This window comes from Sciurus carolinensis, chromosome 8 (genome assembly GCF_902686445.1).
Source record: "Sciurus carolinensis chromosome 8, mSciCar1.2, whole genome shotgun sequence".
Lineage (NCBI taxonomy): Eukaryota > Metazoa > Chordata > Mammalia > Rodentia > Sciuridae > Sciurus > Sciurus carolinensis.
This window is the reverse complement of record NC_062220.1, coordinates 41531623-41553297: the sequence shown is the minus strand read 5'-3', so window position 1 is coordinate 41553297 and position 21675 is coordinate 41531623. Positions and strand designations below refer to the sequence as shown.

General features: G+C 35.3%; 1 pseudogene; it reads right to left on the bottom strand.

Annotated features, from left to right (window-relative positions):
• Positions 1 to 14498: 14498 nt before the first annotated feature.
• Positions 14499 to 14982, bottom strand: LOC124990210 (60S ribosomal protein L29-like; annotated as a pseudogene).
• Positions 14983 to 21675: the final 6693 nt, after the last annotated feature.

Below are 21675 nucleotides of genomic sequence, written 5' to 3'. Positions count from 1 at the left end.
GTGACATGTTCTAGAGGGCTCAGTACAAATGACAGCCACAGTGCAAGTGGCTTCCACTCAAGATAAAATCCTATAGAGTCCCGGATCGTATTGTGCAAAAAAATTAGAAAAATATCAATTTACTGATGACTAACCATAATAGAATCATCCTCTCTATTTACCTCAGATTCCAAAATCTGTAGATGAAAAAGTTCTGCAAATGGTGTGGTATGAAGAGATGTAGAGGGATGAATTAAAACATATTTACTGAATAAAACCGAGACCAACTAAATAAATGTGAGATGAGGAGGAATCCTTGCTAATATCCTTTATGTTATTTTTGACACATACAGGCTTGCATCACATCTGCAGGGAAAAAAAATCCACATGGTATATGGCACCTAATTTTACTTTTCACTAAAGGATTTAGCTATAAATACAGATCTAAATTCCATTATTAAGGATGTATAGTCCTATAATTGTTTAGGAAATGAGAGACTAATGAAGGAAATGTTAAATCTCTTTCCTATGCACAGGAAAATATTTTTAATACACATTTAATAATATTAATATATTTTTATCTTGTGCAGCTTCATTTTTTCAGATATTTTTTTCTGACCACCTCACTGCACTGATTTTACATGATCAAGAGAGAAACAAATCAAGGTTGGACAAAATGCTACAAATGAAAGGAGGGGCCCGGGAAGCATCAGATGTATTTACTAAAGCACGAAAGCTCCCCCTTGTGATGTAAAGAAGCCAGCCGGGAGGAAGCAGGGACTTGAGCTGGTTTTCAGGTGTGTGTTTGAAATATTACTCAATGGATCTTATTATTGGTTTGTAATTGATTCAGATCCATGTGAGTAATTATTGAACTCCATGAATCTAGATAAAAATCATTGAAAATAGCTATAAGCATTTTATAGAAATCACAATAAATTCCAAACAATTTGAAGATTTAAATGTAATAAATTACGTAGTGAAATTTTGAGGGATGATATTATGATCTTCAACTGGGAAGGACTCTCTAAATGGGACATCAAAGTCATGAGCCATAAAAAAAGATTTTGTAATACAATTCCTAAACATCATCTAAAGTAATTCCTTAAACTACATTAAAAGAAAACTAAGAAAAAATAGTTGCAATATATACAACAGACCAATAGTTAATACGCTTACCAAAGAATGAGCTCTTAAAAATTTTTAAGAGACAGAAACCCCATTACGGCTAATATGCACAGTAAGATACAACTTCATTAGCAATAAAGAATAAATAAATCAATGAGATAGCATTTTTTTAAATATACTTATCATCTGGGCTCAGATTTAAAGAATGATAATACCCAAGACTTTGTATATTGAAGTGGACACTTTAATAAATAGATGGAAATATATCTATACATACAAGCTTTCTGGGGGTGGAATCTGGTAACACATTTTTAAAAACTGAAATGTATATACTGTTTTAACCAGAAATGCAATCTCTATATCAAGAAATAAATATCCCAAGATTGTCTGTAATAACAAGATGTGGTGAGTGATGTTAAATGTCCATTTTTCCAGATTTGGAAAAAAAAAATGTTTTGATTCATTTTCACAATAAAATACTATGCAGCTATATAAAATAAAGTTATGATCATGCTGTATGAGTCCATTAAATTACAGCATATAATTATTAAGTGCAAAAGGCAAACATAGTAGTCTTATTTTCTGTGTTTTTAAATATTTTTTAAAATTATGAGCAATTTTGCTTTAAAGAAAGCTTATCTTGTTGAAATGGGAGGGAATTTGAAGAAGGAGAGTGAATAACTGGGGATTTTTACTTTTCTGTCATAGGTTTCTGTTTTCTGAGTTTTATTTAATACATACATACAACTTTTATAATCACAAAAAATATTTTCCCTTATAAACATAAAATAAAGCAATTCTTCATTTAGACTTTTTCAGTCGCCCTGTTTTTTAAAGACTTTAGATAATGAATTAGGAACAGCTAAAGAAATAAACAGGGAAGGCTTTTAATCTGTATTTGACAATTCCTAACCATGAAGGATTTGTATTCTAGTAATTGATCCTGAATGCAGATAACCATAGTGAATATAAAATTTTAAGAGCGGAGTAGACTTCTGCAATTATTCCCTTCAATTGCACCACTTCACAGATAAAAATTTTGAGTTTGTGAAGATTAAATGCCTTTGTCAAGTCACAAAGCAATGGGCAGCAAGCCAGAGTGAACACTCAAGATACACTCACTCCTGATCACCCTCTCCTTGTATGACTGAAAACTCATATTTTTTTACTTTAATTGCATACAAATTTAGAAACAGAATTTAAGGTAGTTCTCATAGCACACTAGTGTTCTCTTGAACAATGGTATAAATAATGAATACTGACTATATAGTAGTCCCTTATTAGGAAGGACATACCCAAACTATCCATGACCCAAATATGCCATTGGTCACAATAATCACAATGATGATTATAATGGTATCCTACCATTGAGCTACTGCAATGTGCAAACCAGTGTTAAATGTTTTATGTACATTATCTTATTTAATTTTCACAACTTAGAAACTTAGTATTATCTACATTTTACTGATAAGGGAACCAAGTCTTAGAATAGTGACCTACTCAAGATCATAGAGCTGGTTTGACGTGCTAGTATCTCCTTGGTGTAACTTAGTCTAACATTTAAAAATAGAGAACTTTTCATCACTACCTTAAATTGCCTCATAGAGGTAGCCAAAGATTCATGACACATCAGAATCTTCCTGATAGTAGGTTAGAACTAAGCACCATTCTCATAATGTCCAGCATATTATAATGTGTTACAGGCCACACTGTAATATATTTTCATGCCTCCTTGAAAGAATCCCATAAATAATGTGTTAATCAATAACCAACCTCTACAGTAGACCTAGAAGCAGTGACCCATCCCATATTCACCAGAAGACCGTGAGTCTTTCTACTAAAACTGTCTGCAGACACCTCAAGAAAAAGTAATGAGAATACTAATAAATTACTACATGGCACATATTCAATTATGTTCAGTCACTGATTTAAAATAGGCAATAGATGTAAATCTTAAGTAGATCTGACCTTATTAAATCTTTTTCTATGAATCTCCTTTCTTCTTCATTCATTCTTTTTTATTGCAGTCATTTTACATGTTTCCTCATGACAGTATTTTAATTCTCTTTCAGTCATTATGTTTATAATTGTTTGTTAAAATCTTAGACTACACTCTTGTTATTTCCCCATCAATCATATTGTAGTCCCCACATACCACTCAGTCACTCAGTACTCAGACCTAACCCTGGTATAGCAACGATGAGCAGCGAAGATGAGCAAGAGAGAGGAACAATTATAGAAATGCTAAACAGGCCACAATTTAGAGATTTAACCCAATGAATGAACCAGTTGCAGAGTGATGAAGGTAAAGTGCCTGAGTCACCCCGCCCCCCATCTCTCTAAGCTCAGGGGGAGGTATGACAGTGACAGGGACATTTAGCAAAAAGAAAGCCAGAAAGAACTGAAGGCACTTTCAGATCTGGTACACAAGCATCTCCTTCAGTTTTCTGAGAGCTCTTGTCCTGTGAGTCACCTTTGCCCTAGAGAATATAGTGAGTGGAACTCAGAGAAAAGAAAAGAGGGCACGGCTTGCATAGGTCTTCTTTTATGTTCAAGGGAAAGAGAGAGAATGCCTTCAAGGCCAATTGATTCACCAGGATAAAAATGAGAAGAGAATCTCAGCTACTAAACAATAAGTATCATCCACTTATACTTAATCAGGGCTTTAACTCTCGGAGGAAGTTGGAATACAACACAGCCCTGAGTCAAGGGTGTCAAGGGTGGTAGTAAAATGGAAGGAGCGGAAGGCAAGTGGCTGGGAAGCATAAGAGGTAGCTGTGACCACAACACAGAAGGTGGCATGTAGGACTCCTGCGGCTGAGGTAGGAAGGAAGGGATGGTGCGAAATGTAATACAGTGTCATTAAGGATCAGCTGACCTGAACCCAACTCTCCCTCTGATCCTGGCTAGTTGTGCATGTGTGAGTGATCTTGGGCATTTCACTGACATTCTCCAAGTGTCAATAATTTTCCTTATGTAACGGAGTTACCATATCAATCTGGCAAAATAACAATCTGAGTGGAATGCCAGGGATAGGTCCTTGGCCCCTAAGAGTATGATCAGATTCAGAGTGGGATTTCCCTGCTGTTCTGGAATTGCCATCTTGCACCTAAGGATGACAGATTGAACAAATAAAAAAACAGGACAGCCAGTTCATTCTTTAGTATAAACATATCTTAAGTAATATCTGGGACATACCTTTCTTTAAAATTGACCCTTGTTTATACAAAATTCAAATTTTGCTACACGATTATTTTCTGTCAATCCTATAAGTTGCATTCAAAGAAAGAGTTAAACAAGTCATAATATCCTGCCTTTTTAAAGGATGTACAAACAATTAAGAGCCAGGAGTCCCAAACAGGGACTCACAAGGAGAAAGACAAACTGGCTCTGCTTACTCTCACACCCTAGAGAGTTGAGGAAACCGTTGGAGAGAGAAATGTCAACCTAAAAAGAGAGCAGTTTCCACCACCACCCCCATACTCCGCGGGAGCATCCCTTCCTTGGAGTGGGAGGTTGGTCATGTGCTTGGGTGGCTGGCATACCCTCTAGACTTATGAAGCTTTGTGTCACAGCAAAGCTGCTTGAGCTTCCTATGGTTGAGAAAGCACTTCAAAAGGTAGGGGGTTGCTCAGGGTGGGGATCTGGAGGTGTCCTGAGAGGTAAAGCCAGAGACTCGTTTGCATCACATGTAGTACCACAATGAGGCTCCAGGGAGCCTTCTCAAGAATTCACAAGAGGACCTCACATAAGAGACAAGTGTTTAAACACCAATTACACAGAAAGCAGGGATCTCTGTAGAAGGTTCCAACAATCAGGAGGGAACTACATCCAACCCAGGTAAATGAAAGACTGAACTCTTCTCCCTCTTACCTCTGATCACACCATAGAGACCTAGAAGATAGTACAGAGGAAAAAAAAGTCTACAACTCTTTTCTTCTTTAAGCGTCTCAGGTTGACTCCTTATAAGTGCTGAGGGAATAAAGATGAGGCTTAAACTAGATGCAAGATACAAAATTTAAATTGTTGAGAATGGGCTAATTTTTCTAATATCTGAAAGAAAACAGAAAGTCTGAGATCTATTCAAAATAACATGAACAATGACAAGGAAAAATAGATTCGTCATTTGGTTAAACATGTTTATGTTTGAAATAGTAATTGAAGAAAAATAACCGTGTTCCATCTTTGAATCCTCACTACATCAGACTTTTCTAGTTGGTACTCCAGTTGCACAGAGTAGGTAGAAAAGTTGGGTTCATTAGGGTATTTAAAGTCTAACAGCTGAGGACAGGAAATCAGCTCTGAAAATGGAGGCTGATAAGGTAGATTTTAAAGCAGAGGTACACGCCAGTGGGTATACAAGAGTATGTATTTAATTATCCTGCAATAAAAATCAGAAGTGCCAGGCCTCAGGGAAAGGCTAGTAAAAATGAGATAGAAGCTGACTTTAGCCACCAGAGCCACTGTTGGGGTTTTGAATATACTAAAGCCCAGGGCATCCTAGTAAGACAAAATAGTGTATTCAGAAAGGTAGGTTTGGAATTCTGCCCCACAATTTAGTGTCTCTGAAATATGAAACTGCTCAGGAAAGGGAATGTGGAAAAAATCATTTCTAAACTGGTGAATGAGAAAAAGACCTCTCTACTATTGGGGCTGAGATTCATTGCAACAGGTAATAACAAGCTAGCCACCAGTAGCCTGAGGTTTACAGACAGCTTCACTTACACTCCCGGGATTCCTTAAACAAAGAATAGGGGCACAGGTGAAGGAGGGACCCTCACTGAGGTATCACAGCCTCCATGCTCATGTCACAAAATTTCTCCTTCCTCTTAACTTTTAAATCTCTTTTTGTTTAAATTCTTCCCTTGACTCAGTCCTATTTACACTCCCGACATAACTCAGCTCTCAATTTTGTATTTTTCAGGAGTAGGAGCAATAGTAGGTCGCATTTGTCCCCTGGAGAAAGATTGGCTTGTAAAATGAATGAGGAATCATGGTCTTTTCCCCTCGCTGTTTTTATTATTTGATATGTATTCAAAACTAACAATATGTACCTCAAAGCACTATATAATACGAATAAACTCAGAATCATAGTTTCACTGGTTCATGAAATAAGATTTGCTGATCTTCAGAGGGAGTTTGTCAAGTGAAGTTCAACACTTAAAATACCGAACCTTGTTGAAAATTTTCTATTTGATTTGTTGAGATTTTTTATTAAAAATGAAAAATCAATAAAATAATCCCATAGTCCTTCTAAAATACTGCCTAGGAAGAAAATGAAATAGCCAAGAAGGGCAAAAGAAAAACTTTATTCTAATTCAGTTTGCAGAAAAATTTGTATCAATTCTCAAACCTGTGTTTAATCAGGGGCAGAGGCAAGGATCTGGCCATCTTTATGGTAAATGCACAAGGGCCTGGAATGGTTTTACCAAACACCTGCTACTTGAAGCACCTAAATAAATAAAATACCCTCAATGCAATTTTCCAGCACTGAGGATTATATGTGGCAGGTAGTGTAGACAAAATTCAAAGATGGCGCCAAGATTCTGCTTTAAACAGAGGGAGGGTCACATGTTGACTAAAACTATGAGGAACTGAACTCCACTAACATCTGAATAAGAATAGCAGTGGATTATTCTCCCAGAGCCTCCAGAAACACAAGATGAAGCCAAGGCAACACCCTACTTTTTGCTCCTGAGAACCTGAGCAGAGGAGGACCCAATTAACCCTGCCTGGACTTCTGACCTACAGAACTGCAGTCAGAAGCAGCTGCTATTTTAAGCCTCTGAGATTATGGTAATTGTGATGCAGCATAGCAAACTAACACAGGGGACCGTGGTTATCTCATAAAATTGATTTGGCAAAAGGAGGTGAAAGTGGAATTAACCTAAGAGAAAAAGTCAAAGGATACCATAACCCTCATCTAGTCACGAGAAGAACAACAGAGCAAGCCAAATGGAGGTGTACACTACCAAATACCTAAACCATACTCCTAAAAACTCCCAAAGCCATGAAAAACAAGGAAGAACTGTCACAGATCATAGGAGACTAAAAAGACAGATAACTAAATGTAATTTGGCATCCTGTGTGAGATCTTGAGGCAGAAAAAGAACATTAGTGGAAAAGCTAAATAATGTCTAGAGTTTATCTTTAAAATAAATAACTAAATAAATTAGTAGAATCTATGAATTATTACTAAGTATATAATATAAGTGAATTTAGTAGTTATAAAATGAAGTTTAAATATATATTTAATTTATTTTATCCTAAATAATGTTGTCTTGGTCATTCATCAATTTAGTAAAATAAGACATCACTATTTTTACTAAATGTACTTTGGATTTTAAAAAATAAAAATGAGTGTGTCATGAAAAAAAATATATAGTGCTAGCATACTGATCTTTTCTTCATGGCCCAGTACATCCCAAGGTCAATCCAATGTAAAAATAAGAAGTATAATATCCATATCCTAAGGCTTTTTATATGATTCCATTGCTAACAAAGGTCGGGCAATAGTCAGAAGATTATAAGATGTCACCCTCTAATCTGAGCTTCTGATACTTAAGAGATCACTAGAGAACCCACAAGTTTAAAGATTCTCTTCCAGAATGTTTAATGTGCTTTTTAAAGGTGAACTCAAAGATTTACCTGCAGAGGGGATAAAGATCAGGCCCAGGGTCCCGCAGCAGCCAGCATGACACTATTAACATCAAATGCAAGACATTCCTTATACTGCTTTAATTATCAATGCTAATAGGAGAAGCACGGGGCAATAAATTCAGAATTTAGTTGGCAAAGGAAAGCTAGTTTTCATGTTTCATTTTTAAAGACATTATATTCTTATTTAACTTTAAGTGTCCTTGCATGTTCTTTCAGACTACTTCTTGCTATATTCTACAAAGCTCTGATTGAAGCAAAGAAAAGAGGAAGGAGAAGATGACTAGCTTTTAACATTTTTTTAATCTTCCATTATTTACTGTCAACCCTCATATTCAAAGATCACAGAAAGATGCCTAAAGATGCCTAAAGATGGTAAGGATTTTATCTGATTTTTGAACTGTTATTTGTCCGTTCAAATGTGTATACATAACATTGGGTTTATAAGGCATTCTCAGGTGCTTTTTTTTTCTTTTTGTTTTACTCAGATCAAGTCTCCCAATAGTTAGAAAGTATAGAAATCACTATTCCTTATATATAATTGGAGAAATTGAGTTTGGGTCAAATAGACTGCCAATGGATATGAATTCTGACATTCCAAGACTACTGGTCCAAGACTGCTTTGTGAGTAATGTGCTTTTGGCTACTGTCATTTCCCGATTTGCCACCCACAGCTGTACTCAGTAGGAACTACATGTTTCTGCTAAGGCTCACCTACTGAAGTTCTCCAAAGTGAAAACCTTTCTGCTACCACAGTTGACTACCTGGGACCTCTTACCACTCTTCTGCATTGACTCAACAACATTTCAAAATCCCGCTCAAACTATGTCCCACTACTGGTAAAACCTTCTGATTCATTCCAGGAAAGTCCGAACTCATGGATGGTCAGGGAACCATTTGATCATGGGCCTCACACAAAGAGGCCCAAGTTTAGATTTTGGCACTGTCTCTGAATGAGGTTATGTGGATACAGACAGTCATCATAGAAATTTAAACGTGTGTCCAATCCCCAATCGCGTGAGCTATGTATAGAGTACTAACACATTTGTATCTTTATAAGTCCTCTAATTACCATTTGTATTACACAATTACACTGCATTGTATTTTAACTATAAATTTGTTTAAAATGAACATTTGTAAATCGCAACCATTTTCTCAGAAAACAGAAACACAAGAAACAGAAAAGTTAATAAAGTGAACTTTAGCGGAAGAGCAGGTGCAATCTCAATGTTTAGGGTAATTCATGCAAACATTTTGCATCTAAAATAGTGTGTTATCTTCCAGCCCTTTGCAAACACCCCCATTCTCAGCCAATTCATTCACCATGCTCAGTGGCCCACATGCTCTGTTCCCGCCAAGCCAATCTCTAGGGATTCTCTGCTAGCTTTTCTCATCCATCTTATGCCTACATCCTTTCCAGTTTGTGTCACCTCCTAAGGAATCCCTTAAAGTTCTTTCATGCATGAAAATTTTGTCAGAAGGAAAAACAATTATATATGCAATTACATATAAAATTATATGTACAATTACTCACAATTATGAGTACAATTATGTATACAGAAAACACTATGGCCAACACATGGTTAGAAAAAGCAATAAAACTAAGACCTTAATATCTTTCCTAGAAATTGATACATGTTTTATTCAGAAAACTATTTTTCCATTTCTGCTGTTTGTCCTTTCATATCCAGCCCTGCTCTTCTTATTGAAAACTCCTTTCTCTGAAAATCAACTGCAGCCATCACAGGTGAGATTTAATTTGCATTTATCATGAATAAAGGTACATTTCCATTCCCTCCCACTGTTTGTAACTGCAAACAATGTGCTGTTTTAATTCTATGTAATTTTTTTTTTCTTTTTTTAATGAAGGAGCCATGCTAACTGTCCTGATTTGAAAGTTTTCCTTCTTGAGGAGCTAAAGCAATGAAAATTGGCTCCAGTCCTTGTACCTAGAGTCAAAAATAAAAGCAAGTGTCTAGAAACAAATCCAAATGTCCCTATAAGAAATAAATGTACCCTCCCTTACAACTCATACCTCTATCTCTCTCAACACCCCCCACAACAACCCTCCCTCTGTTTTGTTTTCACATGATTCTGTTTGTGAGGAAACACAATGTGCTTTATCTAGAAGATTTTACTGCTCTTTTGTTTTTGTACTAATCTAAGAAGCTGGAGGAGAAGGTCAAGATCATAAGAGAACAAGTTGCACAGTTGCATGTGGCCAAAGGTAATGGACACTGTGTAGGCCAAACAGAAATTTTTTTGTAAATGGAAAGACTGATTTAGTAAGTCAAATTCTCCCCAGTGCCTGATGGAAGCTTATAACAGTCCCATGCAAGCAACAGGGAAACAATTCTCCTTTTTTTTTTTTTTTTTTTTTCCAGTGATGGGGAAATTAACACCCAGGAAGGTTTATGACTTTCAAATGGCAATCTGTACTTGCAGGCCAGTTTTCCATCTCTTGGACTAAGTGCCAGAAGTCAAGAAGTCTAAGAATGAATTTAAGTATTCAAAATATTTAAAATCATTCTAAATGATTATTGATTCAGTTCACCACCACTTGAATTATTGTACTATATTTAGTGATCGCAGATGATCAAAAAGACAGAAACCAAAATGTCGGCCAAACAAAAAGCATGAGCAGTCACTGATTATATTCCCATGTCAAATTTAGCTCAGAAGCCTAGCAATAAGCAAGCATGTACCTTAGGCTAGATGCAGTAGCAACAACACACATTTGCAGATTATGAAAAGGGCAAAATACTCAGTCTGCATTGTTCAGCACAAAGAATCCCCAAAAGCTTCAGAGACATGTCCTTTTAATGAGAAACAATAGTTTGCCTCCAGATGTTCCTCATCATTATGAACACTTTAGCGCCAGAAAGAGGCACAAAAAGGGGCTATGAGCCCAGTACTTTGAAAATAAAGGCCTCTGCAGAGAAATGTACCTAATAATATAAATGATTCTGAATAGATTCAGCTTCTGCTCCAAGCCTGTCAATTAACAGCAATAAAAATAATATTTCTACACCATTCCAAAAAAACAAAAACACAAGACATCAAGCATATCCAGAGACACCTAATTTTCTTCTGTGATCATATCTGCTGCATAAATATAAGAACAAAACATATTCCCTTATAAGTACTGACATCTCTTAGCTTGGTTTTACACTAGAAACAAAACAGCTAACGTTATTCAGATTTGCAGCTGTTTTTACTATTGAACAGAAGTAGTTTAAAAACTACTATTTCCATTTAGTAATAGAAATCATAATATGAGCTTCATAGTAAAGTTGTCATAAAAGAAACCTGAGTAAATGAACTAATGATATCATACTGAACTGGCAGTTTCTCTTTTTATATTGATTTGAAGAAATGGCAGTTTAATTGATGCTTATCTATGAAATCAAAATAAGTATGTAATTATGATAAAGTATCATCAAGCTATAATACTATCAAAGAATTTAGAGTCAGAATTTAGAGTCAGACTGCATAGATTTAAATCTCAGTACTAACACTCCTTAGCTGCATGACCTTGACCTGTGATTCAACATCTCTAAACCTTTGCTTCTTCTGCTGTAGAGTGGGCATAGTACAAAGGTGCTCATCATGGGCTTGTTGTATGGAGTAAATGACATAATCCACATGGAGACCTTAACACAGCCTCCAGCATTTAATATGCACTCAATACACTAACTATTTTTTATTAGCACCTATAATTTAAAGGCATCTTAGGAGAATTTGAGAATTATCATTCAGGAATTCCACAAGTAATTTTACATTTGGGAATTGCAGTAGGTATTTTAAATATGTCCATAATATCAAAAAAAAAAAATCAAATTCACTGTCTAAGCTATTTTTCCGTAGAGGTGCATTAATGCAAATTAGACAGAATGACTTTTCCCAGTTATAATTGGGCTGAAATGAGGTGGAAGGAACAGAAAGACAATTAACTTTAGCTTTTCTTTTTTTCTTTTTTTTTTTTTTTTTTTAAATCTCTAGCAGTTCGGAGTAGGTTTTAGTGCCTGATGGTTGTAGACTGTCAATGCTGCCAGCTGAAATTATTCAGAGACCTTCTAGGGGCTTTGTTTATCTCATTTTTCAATTAACCTCTGCGTTTTAACTTCATCATAATGCCTATGCCAATTCACACCAAAGAAGAAATAAAAAATCCCTGTTTGCTGTCATTATTTTCTTTGCTTCACGAATCAAGTTTTATTTCTCCTTTTTAATGCATAAAGAAAATTCATGGAGGATGTAAATTTCAGGTTGCAAGAGACCAGCAAAGTGGCAAATGATTTTATATAAATGAAGTTTTCATATTAACCTTTTCCCCTTTCTTTTCTTTTCCTTGATTCATCATGTGAGGAAACAGCAAAGTTTAGCACTGCTGAGAGCAAAGATCAAAGCATGACTGAAGACTGGGATTTGTTATCGCTGTAGTTTGAGATTCCAGGCTTACATGGGTACAGGTGTGACAAGAGCCAAGGGTCTATTTCTTCTTTGTAGAGAGTCAATGTCACAGACTTAAAGCTCTTTCAAACACATCTTAATAAGGCTAAAACACCCTTGTTTTTATTGTCAGGACCAAGAACAAATAGTTTTTAGATAAGCACATCCACAATTTTCACATCATCTGAAATAGCTTTGAGATTTTAATCCTTGAACTGATAAAATTCCATCCAATTAATATTCTTTATAAATAAAGTACCAATTGGTGTAGATGATGCACACCATTTTTAATTTTACTGCACAAGGAATTTTTAAAATATGAAATTTGGAATGCTTTTACATTTAAAATTCTTTTTTTTGTTCTTTTTTGATATACATGATAGTAGAGTGTATTTTGACTTCTTTATATACATCTATGAAGTATAGCTTCCCATTCTTGTGGTTGCACATGATGTGGAGTATTTCACTGGTAGTGTATTCATAAATGAACATAGGAAAGTTATGTCTGATTCATTCTACTGTCTTCTTTAGAAGCACAAAATAAGCTTTAAAATGAATAAGACATGGTAGCAGGCATATATCCTATTATTCCTGTGAGTCAACCAGAAAAGAATGTGACGTCTAATTCTTTAAAATGAAAAAAAAGGGAATCACTTAAAAACCATAAGTAAAAAATATATTTAATTTCCAGGGAAAAAAGAACTACTAAAAATTAGAAGTATAATTATAATAAAATATAAGTACCCGAGTGTGTGAAATACTGCACACACTTGGGTACTTTTTTAAATTGTAAAAGATTGAAAACAAAATATTAATTCAGGAAAATGTTCTGCACCCAAAGATAGTAAGCCTCTGGATTCTACACTTTTAAAGGATTTTTGAACTGTAATGGCAGTAGCCCCAAGGAATTTAATATAGTACTCTCTTTCATCTTTCTGGTGTTAACAAATTTTTCCTAACTTACACAATCAAACTTTTAACTGGGATGTAGCAAGAAGGACTTGCCAGTTTCTGTGAAAGTTTGAGCATATGATAATTTTACAAAGTTTTTATTTTGCTCAGGACAGATTGGCTGCCAAAGGACAATGAATAGTGCTCTGTTTGCTAGAGATCTCATTGTCTTGATCATTGGGCTCGGATATAGAACCCAGAGAGTCTGTTAAGCAGGGAGGAAAACTAAAAGACTCAAAGACACTCTAGCTGACATCAGGTACTTCAGCATGGACAAAGTCTATGGACAAAGTCATCCCTCCATCTCTTGCAAAAACAAAGAAAAGGAAAGAACACATCAAAATTTATGTTATGTTCTAGAAATATAAATGTTAATCATTGACATAATCAATGTAATCTTTTGGTTTTATTGGCAGAGAAAGTTGGCCATTCACAGAGAAATATTTTATGTTTCCCAACTTTGGTATACAGAAACTTTGATTATGTATGCATATATATGTACATCCATATATATATACACACACTAACCAAAACTCTGTACGTATGCTTGTGTTTATACACTGAGAATTAAACAAAATGTTGAAAAACAAGTGTTCTTTACTTTTTTACTTTCAGAAATTATTTCATATTGAACAAAGCCAAAAGTCTGAATACTCTATAATTCAAATACAATATATTTAGTTTGGAAGAAAGTATTTTTACTAATGATTTATAATTTCTAATTCATTCTATGTATGAGTTTGAGTTTTCCAAAAATAGTATTTCTACTGGTAAATATAATGGTTTGCATAAGGATCCCTTTTAATTTTCCTTCTTACCATATTTACAAAAATCCCATTACAATGAGGCTTATGAGCTAGGAGTGAGCTCAGTGCTAAAGTACTTACCTAGCATTCATAAGACCCTGGATTCAAAACTTGGCACTGCAAAAAATAAATAAATAAACATGAGACTCATTTTCCAATCACCATGGTGGGGCATGAGAGAAAATGAAAAGAGGGCCTGAGAATTAAAGGTTGATATCCCTATAATTTTTAATAAAGCTTCCAAAAGTATATATCTATATCATTGCCTCCTAAAGTTTTGGTTTAACATATACTGACAGTGATTTAGCAAGTCCAAGTCTATATAAGAATTATCAGAATAAAAAACAGAAAACAAAAGGATAAATTCATCAGCTCATCAGCATAAATGAGTAAAACAAATTCTTTTGTGTGTGTGTGTGCACCTCTGGATTTATTTGTACAAACAGCGCAGCAAGACACCAGTTCCCATAGACAGGGGCTAAAGGGTCACACCAGTCCTTCTGTCCTCACATTCAGAGGCTTTTACTATGGAACCTTTGCAGGGATCTGGGCACCCTTGGGGGAGCAGGCATTGGAGCCAGTGCCGGAGCTGATGCTGGAGCTAGAGTTGCAGCCTGGTCTTGGCTTGGACTTGGGCTTTGGTCTTTGGCCTGTGGAGCCTGTGAGCCCTGGCCATGTGGGTATGAGCACGCTTCCCGTGCTTGGGATGAGCAAGCAAGGCGAGGCCATCAAGTTTGCGACTGGCACCCTGTGGCATCTCGGGCTTAATCTCCTTAGGCTTTACCAGGGCCTTGATAGCCTCAGCACGTGCACTCATGGCCTTGGCGTTATTTGTGTGCAGTTTTTTCAGGCCCTTCTTGTTGTGCTTCTTGGCAAAATGCATATTTCTCAGGAACTTGGGGTCTAACCCCTAAAGAGATTCATATCTTTGTGATCGGAGTTTCTAGATGCCATTTCTGTGCCATTTTTGGGATTGCTTGTGCATGGCGTGGTTCTTGGACTTGGTCATGTCTGCACCACAAGCCACTGCTCCCAAAGCAATTGAGACTGGAAGAAGAGTACAGTAAATTCTCATAAAACTTATCTGGAATTAAAATATAATGTTTATGAAGGATACTATTATAACCATATGGGTTAATTTTATTATAATTTGAAACCACAAATGGAACAGATACAATTCTCTGAACTCTGCTATGACAAAGAAACAAGAAAAGTTCCTGGTGACATTAGTTAGGAAGAATATTTTTCTACTTAGTGCCATTGCATTTTTCAAGTAATTGATTTCCATAATTTTGTTTCTCCCAATTTTACTAAATTATGTTTTAAAATGAATAAGCCAGTCAATAGGAAATGGCTCATACATATAAATCAATAACTAGTTTGGTGTTACAAACAGGTGTCTAAGTAAATCTTCACAATACTCTGAACCTATAGATGGCAGAGATTTACCCATGGGTTTTGTAGACCTCAAAGAAGAAACTGAACTCATGAGCAAGGGCAAGACACTCCAAGAGGCATGTGAAAAATGAAAGGACTGCACCCAAGAAAAGATAGTAAAAGGATTTTCCTCAGGAGAAATGCGTGTGTCATCCAATCTGTAATGCTCTCAGGGCTACAATATGCACTTATAATATGTACTGTTGGGGATATTTTCAAATGTAGTCAATCAGAGTTGTAAAATAGTTTGGTAACATGTATTTCTATTTCAGAAAAAGAGAGATGGTTGTTTAAAGAGCTTACAGATACAAAGGTATTTGTGTTTCAAAAAGCAGAAATTATAAACCATAAGCATAAGGGGTTAGCAAGGACAGAGATATATATTTCTGTTTGGGGATAAAGAAGAGAGGAAAATTCTTAAGAGTTCAAAGACAGTTAAAAGGCAGAGTGAGTGATTTGGATGATAAGGCATATTGGGAGGCATTACAGGGGTAGAAAAGGGAGTAAGAAGAGGGTGAGAATGTGACCTCAAGGATCTTTCTCACTGGACTTGGGGTTAATAATTTTTCTGTACCAGGCTCGGCTGGAATGTCTGGTCTAAGTTTAATAATCCGCACAGTATTCCAAGAGCCTGAAGTTACAGAGCCCAGCATAAGTTAAATGCAAGAGGAAACTATCCTGTCTCAGTTTGTGTTTGGGAAGCTGTCTGTGGTCTTTACTAGGACTTCAAAGAAAATATCCATAGTGGAATGCTAAGGAAATTGAATATCCCTTAGGTGTGGAAATTCATTCATCTGTTAAGTTTTTAGGTAAACAGTGTGTTAAAGTGTTCACAATAATATCTTTTCTCTTTAATATTCATTCAAAGTCTGCACTGACCTTAAAGTAGAATTAAATACAGCACAACTGTCCTGAGAAAATTAATCATTTCTTTATCACTAGTCAGGAATTACTTTCCCAAATGTCAACCCTTGCCCGCTAATAATTCACTTCTACCTTCCATGGATCCTGGTTGGATGCCTAAGCCCTCTCCGCGACCTCAGCAGGATGAGTTGGCTGCAGTGCAGGCTGTCCTTGAAGACCACCTGGGAGCCTCAGATTGTGCCCAGTGTGGCAGCCTGTCAGAAACGGACCACTGCCAGCGCGGAGCAGGGAACACCTGTGCCTCACAGTCTGCACTGGCCACTCTTCCACATTCAAGTGTCTTTTAAGGTACAGGTCAAGTCTTTCCCCATTGTAACTTAGGTATGTTATTGCTCAACTCGTTACTGTATCATTGGGGTAAGGACTTTAAAGGATGTCAAGACATTAGGGAATGAGTAAAGTTTCCTTTAGTTCCCAAAATGTCATTTATATAATTAGGATTTTATTCTCTGCCCCTACAACCACCTGAATTACCCCACTTGTAAAGTTGCCCCCAACACACACACACACACACACACACACACACACCATGTATACAGATAATTTATCTTGTTCCATTTCTGGTTCAAAGTATTGTCAAGTATCAGTTTGTGTTTGACATTGTGCTGGATGCTGGAATTAAAGGCATGATCCCTACCTTCAAGCACCTCACTCTCTGAAGAGGAAGGCCAAAAACAACTTTGAATGTTTAATATAATTTAGGGTAGTTCGGGAAATGCTAACATCTATGAAGTTTCTTTCTCAAATCACAATTTTTGAAGATCTTTCAAGTAAGACCTTCCGTCTATTAACAGAAATAGAGTTCATAAATGCTTTGATTTTTCTAAATCTCATCCAAAACTCAGCTTCCTCACTTTCCTTGATTAATTTTACCACTTGCTGTTTCATTTAATATGACATCCATATATCAGTTTTTGAAACATCTGGAAAGTGTTTTTTACTTTAGAAATACTTTAAGATTTTCCTTTATATATTGACTTTGAGTTGATGTAAAGAAAAGATCACATTTTCATAACCGTTTTGTTATCCAAAGCATGGCTGGGACCTCAGTAAATATCACTGCTCAGTGATGCTGCTAGGTAGTCCCATTTTACCAACTGTGGCAACATTCGCTAGTAGTATCTAATTTACATGTTTGTTTTAATCCTACATCTTTATTAGAATGGCTAAGAGAAAGAATCCTAATTGGAATTCTGGTCATTTGCATGCTTATCATATGAAGAATATTTACTCCTTTAAAGATGTGAAGGCTCAGAATCTAGATCATGTTTGGTTATTACTCATGACATAAATAAATCACAATGTTCAGAACCAAGTCACTTTGGACTTCAAAATTTCCATTTTAGCTATAAGAGCAGACGTTGTGAGTAAGACATAGAGCTATTTTTATTTATATAAAAATTCAATTATACTTTTAAAATCTGGTTAGTTAACCTTGAGGTATTTATGACACAATCATGATGATCCATAGTGCTTTAATATAAACATGACTTGTAAAGTAGTTATTCAATTTCAACTACTACCAATGTAAGCAAAAGGAATTTTTTTTATCAAAAAAATTGACTTTTGATGAACAGTTTATAATTAACTAGAAAAGAATAGTATAAAAACAAATTATAAGCTGGTCATGGTGACATAAGCCTATAATCCCAGCTAATCAGGAGACTAAGGCAGGAGGATCACAAGTGTGAGGCCAGCCTGGGCAATTTAGTGAGATCCCATCTCAAAATTAAAAAAAAAAAAAAAAGTTTAAAGGGCTGAGAATGTAGCTCAGTAGTAAAGCACCTCACACACACACACACACACACACACACACACACAAATAACTGATGAGCATTTGCAAAGTAATGCTAAACCTATTTTTTAAATTAATAATGAGCATATTAAGACACTTGAGCAGTGCTGGTGGTATAACTCTGTGGTACAGTTCTTATTTAACATGCGTGAGGCCCTGTGTTCAATCCCTAGCACACAGAGAGAGAAAAGACAGACAGAAAAGGATGTGAAAAATTGGACCAAAGGCCTAGATGTTTGAATTTTACTCCACCACTTAATGACAGAAATACTTAAATGTCACTTAAATCTCTTTGTATTTCAGTACTTTCATCTGTAAAATGAGGTTGATAATACTTCAGAAAAGGATCTCTCCAAGAGTTTAAGGATAATAAAAAACATTTATTGGGCACTTATTATCTAACTTATTTTTAACCCTTTTATTAAATTCATTAACATAATCCTTGCAATTATCCTAAAAGGTAAGTATTAAAGTATTATTATTGATGTGTCCAAGATACAGATGAGGAATGCAAGGCCTTGAAAGGTTAAGTGGCCCAACTCAGGATGCCAAGGGCTCCCATAGGAGAGGATTATAGGATCACAGCCACAAGATCTATTTAGTATGCAAAGCAAGGGACTGAAATCAGCTTAACTGGCTTCTTAATCATCAATAAAATGATCTTAGATGAATGATAGCTTACTTTTCCCCATGGAAGATTGTTTTCACAAAGCATCGTCCTCCTCTTTTTACTGACTGCAATCACAAAGCAAATATGTTTATACTAGGTACCTTACAAGGTAGCATGTCATTTCCATCATTATTTTAAGAAATACTTAGTTGATGAAAAGCCACAATCTAAGAGAGAAATATCAGATCCATTCTATAGAATCTTACCTAACTTTGCTATGGGCATATATGAATTCACCACAGTGAATCTCACCATCATGTGCAAGACACAAATTTTTAAAAAACACTATAAGTAAATAGTGGAAAGATCAGTAGAATAGAGGAAAGGTAACAGGGGGAGCGGGGAGAAAGGGAAGTACTAGGAAGTATTAGGAATTAGAACAAATTATATTCTATGCTTTTATAATTATGCCAAAATGAATCCTAATGTTATGTATAATTAAAAATAATCAATAAAAAGGAAAAATCCATCCTATTGAAACAATTTTTTCCTTCATATTCTCAGTCTCATGTTTTCATGCCTGTGAATAGCAATGTTAAAAATGGATAATAAAAAAATTTAAATTCCAAAGGAATGATAGAATATTATTTACTCTAAGATTAATAAGGTAAATCACTAATTATATCTTAAATGCAAAAGATAGGAATCCCAAAAATGGATTCCTCCATGTGTGCATTCTACTTTCTCCCTGGGTTTTATTAGTTGATAGACCTCTCTGTGTGATGGCATACATACTCTACTCTTGTCTTAGCCCTAGAGATTTGTCCTCATCTTCTATAGCTCTTTTAGAGCATATCCAGAAAATAATACAAAATAGAGCAATAAGAATAAATGTCATAGAGTAAGAGTTCACCTTGTATTTGCACTGATGAACTTGACTTTTTCTGAGGTCCCGGATTCTGAATCCTGTATTCATTTCTATTCTACCAACTCTCACGAGTAGGTAGACATTTGCCTTTCTAAATATTTCTCCCGGTCTCTTCTGAGAAGTCCTACTTTTTTGCCCCTGTAGCCTAATAATTTATTTTATTCCCTTGAGAAGCACAGAGTAATGAGGACTGTTAGCATAAAAAATGACAGTCTCAGTTGTCATAGGAGAGATATTGGGATAAGATTGGAATAAGGGATGCTAAATCAAAACAAATGTGTCAAAATATAAACCATAAAGATAAATGAAGAAACAGTAGTTTCTTTATCACACATATACTATTTTGGAATTTTTTATGGAAATTTTTGAAAAATCTGGAAATATACTTTAATATCTGCTGGTTTCCTGTCCTAAGTCTCTTTATCTATTCTGTTTTCTTCTTTAGGTAGATTATACTTGATTCTCAAAAATAATGTTTATCCACAGTATTGCTTTTAAAGATGAGAAACAGCACTGAGACTACTTTTGCTAGCTCTAGGATGAAAGGAAGAAAATCATGACTATTAGACAGAGACCTGATATCGCCCCAAAAGAGACTAGTGATATAAAAGGAACTTAGCAATAATCTTCCTGTGTTAGTTTTACCCAAAGAGAATATATTCCTATAATAATATAGAATACTAACAGAAAAATTGAAGAACATAATAGCTTTAGTTATATGTTTTGCCATCCAAAAACCTATGATCAAGAACCATAAATAATTATTTATAAGTAAATTTTAAAAGAAAATATATATTACAAATGATATAAAAAATAGATGTAACTATAATGCTAATAGTTATTCCTTGATAGTCTTTCTCTTAAAAATATTCTGATTAGGGCAGCTTAAAACTAATCCCCTTTCACTGATCTTGGCAAAGGATTTTTAGCAAGTAATTCTATTTAAATTACTACACAGAATTAATCCTTTTCACTGCTTAAAGCAAAAAAGAAACCAGAGAAAAACAAAGACCATAAACTGGGGTTGAGATAGTTACATTGAATTCTTTCTTTCTTAATTGAAAACATTGTATGAGTCATTTTGTATTATAAGTAAATCCTTCCTTACATTAATTTTGCTTTCTTCTCAGGGAATAAAAGCTATGTATTCCAAGGTGGGTTTAAAATATTGGTCATGTGAATGACTGAAAATGTATGAGCATTTCCAAAAATACATAAAACAATGATTCCTGTGTCAACCAAAACTAAAGCTAAAAGAAGAAATTTTTTTTTTCCTTTTCTGATTCAGGATAAAATTCTCAATTTTTTCTGCTTCTACAAGTTTGACAAGATTTAGCTTGTGAAACACTGCCAACAGGCTGATCATGGTAGCTTTATATCTTACTTTTTTCAACTCTAAAATTGAGAACAATGATTCTCATATTCCAAGATGGTGGTTATCACATATCTGGGGACAGAATAACCAAAGTGATGGAGAAGAGGCAGAGTGTGCATGTATATGCGTATCTTTAAGGAAGTTTTGTCAACATTTCTGTCTAAGAACTATTGGTCCAGACTGAATTAGAAAGCCATCTAAGAGCAAGGTAAACTGCAAAAATCATATCAGGGTATACTAAACCCCAAACTGAGAGTTTTATTACAGAAGAAGCAGATATCAAGTGGTATACTGACTCTTTGGCCTCCTATGAATTGTCTCTTCCCATAAACAAAACACATTTTTGCCCCTCTCCAAGAGACCCAGTGCCAAAGCCCTACCTAGTTTCAACATCTGACTCAAAGTTTAGTTGTATCTGGGTGGTAAATGCATCAAGTCTGAATATGAAAACTCATGGTCTGACATCCTACAGAATAAAATACAGAGTATTTGCCCCCTTATGATCTCTAAGAGTGAAGTAGGAGTAAGGTTTCTTCATTGGAAAAAGGAGAAAATTCTAAGTACATAGCCACCACTGGTCTTTGACAATTATTGAGCCCTCCTGGCCAAGAATTATGAAGATTCCCCTTTCTG